This window comes from Cyanistes caeruleus, chromosome 1 (assembly GCF_971803275.1).
Source record: "Cyanistes caeruleus chromosome 1, bCyaCae1.hap1.1, whole genome shotgun sequence".
In the NCBI taxonomy this organism is placed as follows: domain Eukaryota; kingdom Metazoa; phylum Chordata; class Aves; order Passeriformes; family Paridae; genus Cyanistes; species Cyanistes caeruleus.
Window position 1 is genome coordinate 13,427,790 of NC_141701.1, and position 9,715 is coordinate 13,437,504.

The window sequence follows — 9,715 nt, forward strand, 5'->3', positions numbered from 1 at the left end:
TGAACCCCACTTGCAGAAAGGAAGAATTTCAAAGCTCAGTTAACAACTCAGAGGGGGTGATGTAATTTGTTTTGGTGATATTTCTCAGTTACCACCTATTTAAGGCTGGCAGTTTTAGATGATTTGTGGTGAACAAATGGGCTTTAATCAAACTTCCTTTTTAAAAAATAACAGAATCAGGTACAGCAAGCTGACAGGAAAAATATATAAGTTTAATTCTGAGTATAATGCTGGCCGGAACACTAATTCACTTCTAAGCAAAATACTATCATTTGTGCACAATAGTTCACCATATAGAAAAGCTGCCAGAATAAGCAAATTTGAAAAGATTCATTTGGGGGAATAAAAAGATATACATGTCCAAACCATTCAGCATTTACAAAACATAGCTGAATTTTTTTTTAAGTTCAGAACCCACAAGGAACACCAGCTGGTGGACTCAGAGCCTCAGCTGGGCCATCTGCACATTTTGGTCAACCATGAGGAAGACAAGCTTATGAAAAACTAGTTGCTGAAGTCAACCCCGTTGCTGAACCAGTTGTTGAAAGTCAGGGTGACGATCTGGAGCTCTCTGCCCTCTCCAAGGAGCACTGCTGCGTTCAGCTCAAAGGAAAGTTCCTTGCACACTTCCTCACCTGCCCCTGTCTTGTTCTCTGTCGGCCCTTGCTCTCCTTGTTTGCCTGGTCATTGTGGAACCCCAGCATTGCCTTGTCCCCACACTGTCCCTAGCCACCTTCCACTCCTGGCCCCTCCTTGGACAGCTTCCTGGTCTTTTGGCAGGACATGTCTGACCACAGAAGAAGAATATTTTCTAACTGAAGAACTCACGACCTCCTCACGACTTTTCAAGTCTCTGAAGAGGTGTATTCACAAAAGCACCTCTGTGTTCTACAATTTAAGACACAGTTGTGCAACTTTTAGATCTTCAGCCTCCCACTTTCCCTCCTCAACAGCTCCTCAATTCTGGAATTGCCTCAAATTTCAGATGATTCTCCCAGTAAAATTCCCTCGATACTAAACTCTCTTGCCAGTCACACCCAGAATTGCCTAATTCTTGACAGTGATGAGAAGCCAGGCACTGAATTCATGCCTGAATTTTGCCGGAATTTACAGTCTAAGTTTATCCCCCATGTCTATCAGCACAGCACTGCATTTTTGGGGTGCACACTGCCAGAGAGGGCCTAACACAACACAGCCAGGTAGGAACGTTCTGCATCCCTTCTTCCACTTGAGCCCAGCAGTCAGGTCACTCAGCTAAGACATGGGAAGATTTCTCAGCAAACTGAAGGAGCTGAAGTTTCTCCTACTCTGCACAGAAATCCCCAGTGTTGCAGCACCACCCAGCACAGCACAACAGCTTCTGTAATACGTGACGCTGTCAGGGCCGAGCAGCCACCCCAGTCACGCAGGCTGCGTCTGACTCAGCGGTGCACAGCGAATCCTTAACCCCAGACAAGTCACAAACTTTCCAAGTAACTGCACGGGAGATTCTCCCACTGGCTGGCCTCAGCCTTTCTTGTTGACACACTAGAACAGCTCCCTGCCCTTATGCCTGACAGACACAAGGTTCTGGACAGTGGTCCACAAGTGTCACACTTGTGCTCTTCCTCTGTCCCAATACATATTTCATGGTTCTCCCTAAAATTAAAACTGTGCAGTTATAAGACAGTGCTCTGACTTTAGCATGGCAAGAAGTGCCTGGGATTCTCTGAAATCTGTCCCCTTTCATAGGTCTAGGCCTCAATTCCAATGCATTAGTGCATCTTGAAAAGGATGCTTCTGTCTTCACTGTTGCAGTTTAGAATTCAGAAATGGGGCTTAATCTCCTTAGCTGTTTTTGGAAACCTGACTAGGCAGTCATTTGGACTTTTTGCTTTGAATTTTCACTCATATTCTTTCAGGATCTGACTAAGGGGAATTTTTGAACATTTTATCCATGCAACTTTTCACCCTGTTGAAAAATTCCCAAGCATGGTGCGCCAGTAAAAATGTGTGTGCCCTTGCCTACCTAAGTGACTCCAAGTGAGTAGAGAATGCATACCTGGCTGGCTTCAGCAAGAAGGCTCTGCTTTCTGACATCATTATCTTACCAAGAAAGATACCTCACTGGCATCTTTGCCATCAGTGCAGCTTTTTGTCTATTTCAGACAGATGTGAGGTTGAAACATTAAGCAGTGAGTCTTCCACTCTGTTATGCAGATTTATGTGAAGACAAATGCATTACATGCCAAATTAAAATACTGAGTTTTATACACAAAGGCATGAAAATGAATGAAGGTGTTCAGCTTTCACTTCCAGGGCTGCTGTGCAAGCTAACATGTGGACTTTCATGAGAGAAATGTTTCCTGCAATGATAGTGATGTTCTTAATTAACTGATTTATTGGAATCCTTCCCCCTGTTTCATGTAAATTCTTCTTCTGCCTTGTGTCTTATCTTCTTTTATCTGGGTTTCTCAAGATTTCTCATCAGCAGCCAGAGGGTAAATTTGTTTGCAGTCTGAATGAAATTCTGGCATTAGATTTATCTGTCTCTGTACTGCTGAGTATTTGGTCTGACTGTTTCTGGGTTTTAATGAGTTTTTAGTTTGATCTTATTATCCAGTGCTTTATTATCCAGTGCCACGATATCTGTAGTCCTCACATAATCATAGGAGCGTTGTTTGGAAGAAATGTCTGAAGTTCATGGTCTGACTTTCCACTTGCAGCAGGAGAATCACCAATCTGATGAGGTCAGCAGTAGCTCTGCCTAACACAGCACTGAAGCCCTCCTAGCACAATTTCACAACCTCTCTGTGTAGGCTGTTCCATCTCTGTTCCACCCACACAGCAGAACAGGACCGTAGCTGCCCTCGATCTGCCAAGATCCTCATCACAGATCTCAAAATGAAGTTTTCTCTGTTTGCAATGACAGTGCAGCCACAGCTCATCTTCAACCTGGCATCTGCCTCCTCAATCTGTCATTGAGGCACAACTAGAGCTGAGCAGGGGTTATTCCTCTGTGCTCTGTGCCCCTCTGAGCCTCACGGGGCCTTTACTGAGGTGTCTGTGCCGAGGGGCCGTGTCCATCAGCCTGTGCAGGTTTGCTGTGGCTGTGCTGTCCAGGCTGCTGGGGACACTGAACGTGCCTCAGCAGCACCCCTGGCATGCTCTCCCCTTTCTGACACAACCAGATATGCTGTGAGACTTCACCATGGGAACCCAACAAAAGATCCAAAGCCTAGCGAAGCAAGAAGGAATATTTTCAATGATTCTGCCAATTTTCCAGCATTTGGGATCCCCAGATATAATTAAGCCTTCTCTTGTAGTTCCAAGCCAGTTCCTGAGCACAGGCAGAAGCAGTTTCAAGCAATTATTCTCATGATTGAGCCACAGACAACAGTGTATAATACGTTGGGCCAGAAATTTTACTTCTCTAGGCTAAGGGCCAGGTATTTAGTGACTAGAGCCAAAACACATCTCCACCTATTATGGAAGGTGATAGAATGAATATTACACTAGAACTTTGTTATTCCTGCCTGAAATGTGGAACATTGAAAGGTTACATTTTATTCATTACCAGATGAAGTTACAATCACCAACATCCTGAAGAGATTTTTCTACTCCGTTAAAAGAGAGAGCAAGATCATTAATAAGGCAACAGTTAATGCATCCTATTCTAAACCATCCTACTTTATTTTTTAACAAGTTCATTTTGATTCTTCACATATATAGATAAATTTGAACTAGTATATTTTGCTTGAAGTGATAAAATTTTGCTATGAGGGTATCATTCCTTTACCTTTTCCTGAAAAGAATTTTTTTTGTGTTGTGAAAAGCTTCATGCAGTAGGGACAGCTCTGTGCTATGCTAGGGACTATGAGTTAGTTGTTCCACTTCAATATACCCTACACCTAAGCTTGTATGCTTTGACAAGATGTCTAAGTTTAAAAGAACTTAGAAGAACTTAAAAGAATGGGGCTCTGCTATTCTAAACATGAAATAAATACTTGTCTGTTACTCATTTGCTTTTAAACAGAGCACGAGGTAGAGTGCAGCAGCTCAGCACAAAATTCCACCTGTCCACTTGCATTCTAAACTCCATTTTCTGTGCCAATTGCTTGATCTCAATAATAACAATTTTTCCTGTTCTCCTACAGGAGAAAAGAAGAGAGGGGCACACCTGATAGTGGATTCACAGCATGAGTCCTATCAGGGCCACCTTGAAACCAGGTCAGTTCTGAGGACACTGATTTGTTGGGATGGGTCCATCTGGTGGCTGAAATTCAGCTGTTTGAAAGTTGTGGGGAAAGATCAGCACAACAGAGTTAAATTCAGTAAGGGAATCTGCCTGATAAACGAGCTACCAGGCCACATGCCAGAGGACCAACCTGGAGGAAGAAAAAAGAGAAACAAACCTGCCAAGCCTAGGACACTCTCCAAGGAAAGACTCACAGGAAGAATGAGGTCAGAATTGGAGCAGGGTGTGCAGAGTCTAGGCAAGGGGTCTGCAACTTTTCTAGCACTTTTCAAAAAAAAAATCATTAGTGAAAGTGAATATGTTTCAGTAACTACTCTGGTAGAATTATCTCCCTCTTATACCTGGCACACAACCACTGCTGATCAAGAACCCAGAGATAACAAACAAATCCCTGGCCTTAGGTTTTAGAGCCACATTCCAAAAACACCTTAGAAACCTGGACTAAGCAAAACTGACCTGGCTTTTCCCAGGCCCACTTGGCTTACAAGTACATGGGATTCAGCAATGATTCAGAGCACTGATATTCATCCAGAGCCAAGCTGCAACTTCTGCACATCATGTTCCTTGGATGGATACACGATCTACTCCAGTCAGTTAACAAACTGAAAGCATCATTCAGCTCATTGTAACACTACAGCAAAGCTGGGTGAGGCTGCATGGACCCATGCCAGGTCACAGCCAATGCATTCTGGCCCCTCTAAGTTCATGAGGGTGGAAAATTTTATTCTATTGCTTCAAATCAACTGAATTCTTATTATTTTTTTAGTAGAAGTACTAATTACTGTGAGCACTTGGGACTGAAGCTAAAAACTTAAAAATATAACTAAACCAGACTACTTCAAACTGCTACAGCAGCATCACAGACAACCAAATCTACACTAACATATATTCTTCTGTTTATGGTGTCTTTTCTGGAATATCATCTCAGACTAAAGAACTTAGTGTTTATCAAGGTTGCCCATAAATTGCTTCCTCAGTACCTTGGAAATTTTGGTAGTGTGGTTCAAAGGGACATGTTCTAGATAATAACCAATATCATCACACCAGATTTTCTGACACACAGTCAGACTGTCCATCCAGGAATGGACATTTCTCAGGAGCTGATCCAGGGTTGCAGAACAAGTCTTGGGACATGCACTAAGCTGCAGGTATTCTCAAGTCTTATTCTATGGAGCCATTAGTGGAGCAAAGAATCTGAAACTGGGTACAAAACTCACAGATCAGCTTTATAAGAGACAGTGAAGTTGTTCAGTTGCTCAGTTGTGGTTTTCTTTTTCAGTTTTTATTTTGTCCAGTTCCTTTGGAACACTATTGGCAAGGCTGCAAAATATTGCTTATTTGTCACACATGGAAAAATTACTCTACTCCCTACATATTTTTTCCCATATTTAAACCATCAGCAACATTAAAGTATGTCTACAGCATACAGGTGTTTCCTACAGCAACACATACCTGATACAGATCTCTGGTCCCACAGGCTGCCACTTTTATATCCAGAATGCAGGGGAAGGACCTGGACCAATAACACCATTCTGCACAATGCTAAAATGTGTGCTCTGGAGAAAAACAGCTGCAATGTAAACATCAACCTGGCTGCCAGCTGGCTCTACTTGTTGAAACAAGAGCAAATCCCTTCCAATGTAATCTTTACCTCAGGAAGGGTGGAAAAAAGAGAGACACAACCACCATCAAACAGTATAATATATCCCTGCATTGTACTTTCCAGCTAGCCAGAGAACAGCACTGTTGATTATGAAATGTTGGTTATCAACATTTCAGATTTAAATGCACACTAAATTATAGGACTACAAGCATGGAAAATAAATGCTTTTCCATACTTTTTCTCTCGTCTCTCGAAGGAATGATTGCCCTTTTCATTCAGAAATAACCTACAATGGTCAATTCCTTACAGATAGCAAAAGCATCATGTTTCACAGGTGGTTTTGGAAGGGTCTGAGGATGTTTATAAGAGTGATGAGTAGCTGAAAATGAAGACATGAATGCTGAATATATTTAATGGATTTTCATTCCAGTGAGATGCAGGCTGCCTGTAATAGCTGAAGGTATTATCACAGGTGTACCCTCCATCACCTCACTCCCAGAGGCCACTCTGTGATGGGAAGAAGGGCTGGGTTTGCTGGAGCAAGCTGGAGATAACCCTGGAACCTCCTGACCCAAACTGGAACTCACACACTGAGCAAGTCCTGCTGTGGAATACGGCACATGAACACTCCCATTTCCAGAGGAAGGATTTGCAAGAAAGTTAGGAAATGTACCTGTTGCAAATCAATGAAAACATTGATAAGAGGAAGCCTTTCCTCACTTCCCCCTTAATAATATTTTGCTTCCACTGCTTTGTTTTCTTCCTGTATGTCCTAAGAGCAAAATTTAGACTGTTCTCCTCTTCCTTAGCAAAGAACTTCTTTAACACAGGAAAGGACTGTGCAATAAAATTTTAATGGCTAGATAGGTCTTCCTCTTGTACAACAGAGACACATGGATAGGTGTGATTTTCAAACAAAAATTAATTTAAAAGATTGCATGCAAAGGGGAAGGAAAATATTTTCTCCCAGTTAAATATTATTTTATTTTCTTTTCAGGTACTTCATTTCTCTTTGTTTTTAGCAGAGAAAAGTTATTAATGTCTTTGCAAGATCCTATACAGGCCATTTAGAGCTGACCAGAGATAGACAGTGGTGAAACCAAACAGAGCAACACCAACTTTGATCTGTAATTGCTCAGGGTCTGACACCTCTCTGGCCCATTGTTGCAACCTGGCAGGAGGTCCAGGAATCCCTGAAAGCCCCAAGCCCCAGATGATGGAGACAGGGACAGAAATTCAGGCACTGATGAGACCAGAAAACAGCTGGCAGAAATCAGACCCTTAGGGGAACCTCAGTTTGGAAATGTAGCTCTTCACATACCATATTTTGGGTTTGACAAATCCACAAACCTCCAGGGAGAAAAAATGGGTTTGTTTCCTTAGACCTATTACAATTGAATAGCACTTTTAGCTATGGCAAAGACACTTCTGCCACAAGCAGAGAGAAGCAAAGAGAAGTCTGCTGCCTCTCTTCTGCTGCATTTTTGTGCTATGATCTTCACCTTTCAGGGCTTTTATTACTAGGAGGTTTCCCCCACCATCAGATATGTCTGATATCTATAGCTTGACAACATTTTCAGTGAATCCTCTGAATAATTTAAAAAGAGAAGACTCCTAACAAGGTTTTATTGCTGAATGGATTCAGCAGCAATGCCAGCTTAAGGAATTCCATTTTGCCTCTCACAAAGTTTCTCCCAACACTTCTGATTTCAAAATAGTTTTGGAAGACATGGAAATAGACATTGCTAATTGTATCCCAAATACCTGTTAAAAGTGATGAACTTACTTAATGTGAAGTAGCCTGCCATATGCAGGTCTGGATACTATTCCACTATATATTCATGCATGAGCCCAGTTTCTTTTTGGAAAACAATTTTTCTCACAGCAGTAAATGGTCAGCCACAGGGCTTGGGTAAGGAGATTTTTAACGTCTTTAAACACTTAAACCAAATTAAATGTGGACTAACTCAATTTAAAACAGAAAAGGGAAGAAAAAAAAATAGGAATTTGTTTCCAATGCCTGAAAGCTTTTGTTTTGTGCAACCTCATTGAAGTTATTGTTACTCTATTTTCATCAAGTTGCCTGACAGGGCTCTCTCTGCAGTGTGGAGCTGGCTTTTAAAGGCTGTGTGACACAGTTTGCCAAAATTTTAAATGCCATAACTATCATTAGTGCAACTGTGAGTGGGTGAAGTGGTGGTTATGAACTCACAGCCCTTCCACCCTCCAGCACAGTTCAGATGTTTGTCTTATCAAAGGGATTCATTTCACCCTCTTGCAACTTTATATCTACCTGAGCAGACAGAAGTCCTCTTTTCTTTAGCCTTTTAGTGCTATTACACTGGCCAAAACATAAGGTATGTTGTTTTTTTAAAATAGAATGAAAAAAGCGACAAAATAAAAATAAATAAAAAATAATAAAAATAAAATTAAAAAATAAAATATAAAATAAAATAAAATAAAATAAAATAAAATAAAATAAAATAAAATAAAATAAAATAAAATAAAATAAAATAAAATAAAATAAAATAAAATAAAATAAAATAAAATAAAATAAAATAAAATAAAATAAAATTTGTATGACAGTACTCAGACAACTTCCATCCCCTCATAATTTCTGGCCACAGAACCACACTGATTTCTTCCAGTCCAAATGCTTTCACCCAAAAATCTGTAGAAGTCAGTGAGGCTTGAGGTAGGTGTGGTTCTGTCTTCTCCAACTGCTCCAGGAGAGCACAAAGTAACTCTGACCATCAAAGATCATGACAAAGTTAACCTATGCCTTGGAATTAAAACCAGATTTATAGTTTCCATTGTTTTTTGGGGTTGGGTTTCTTGGTTGGTTTTTTTTTTTAGGATTTAGGGTCTACAGAAAGAAAATCACCTGCATTTAGGAAACTATGGGAGGTTATTCAGTGGCTGTTTCCTACTGAGAACTTAACCTGATTGAAAAAGTGAAGCAATAAAAAAATAGCATGCATCTATGGAAAAATGACAGAATCGTGGAATGTGTGAGTTTTCTGCTCTTGTCTGGTTGTGGCCATTGAAAGGCAAGGGTACAAAGAGGTTTTACTGGATAAACATGTCTATGACTTCAGTGTTCTTACAGAACATAGAATCATTTAAGTAGGAAAAGACCCCAAATCTCATAAATTAAAACTGTTAACCCAGCACTGCCAAATCCACCACTAAACCACGTCCACAAGTGCCACATCTGCACGGTTTTTAAACACCTCCAGGGATGCGATTCCACTACTTGCCTGAGCAGCCTGTTCCGGTGCTTGACAATGCTTTCAGTGAAGAAATTTTCCCTAATATCCAATCTCAACCTCCCCTGGTGCAACCTGAGAATATTTCCTCTGATCCTATCACTTGTTACCTGGGAGAAGAGACCAGCCCCACCTGGCCACAGCCTCCTTTCAGGGAGCTGTAGAGATTGATAAGGTCTCCTCAAGCCTCCTCTTCTCCAGGATAAACACCCCCAGCTCCCTCAGGCACTCCTCATCAGACCTGTGCTCCAGACCCTTCACCAGCCCTGTTGCCCCTCTCTGGACACACTCCAGCCTCTCAAAATAGCTGAGGCAGCCAAGTCAGCTGGGCAGTTCCCCTCAGGCACAACAGTGCTCTTTCCTTCCATGCACCTCTTGCACATTTGCTTGCAGAAGTTCAAGTGGATTTCAAATTTCAACATGAGATGGTAAAATTTGACATGTTGTGACTTATGAGAACCAGAAAAAAATGCAAAAAGTTACATTTTAAGGGCATTTATAAAAAAATGATGTAATGGGAAGAACTACCAGAAAATCTCCACCAAGGAACCTTATGTTTTCTAGTCCTGAGAGCTCTGGAGGAACATCAGAAATTGTGAACACATT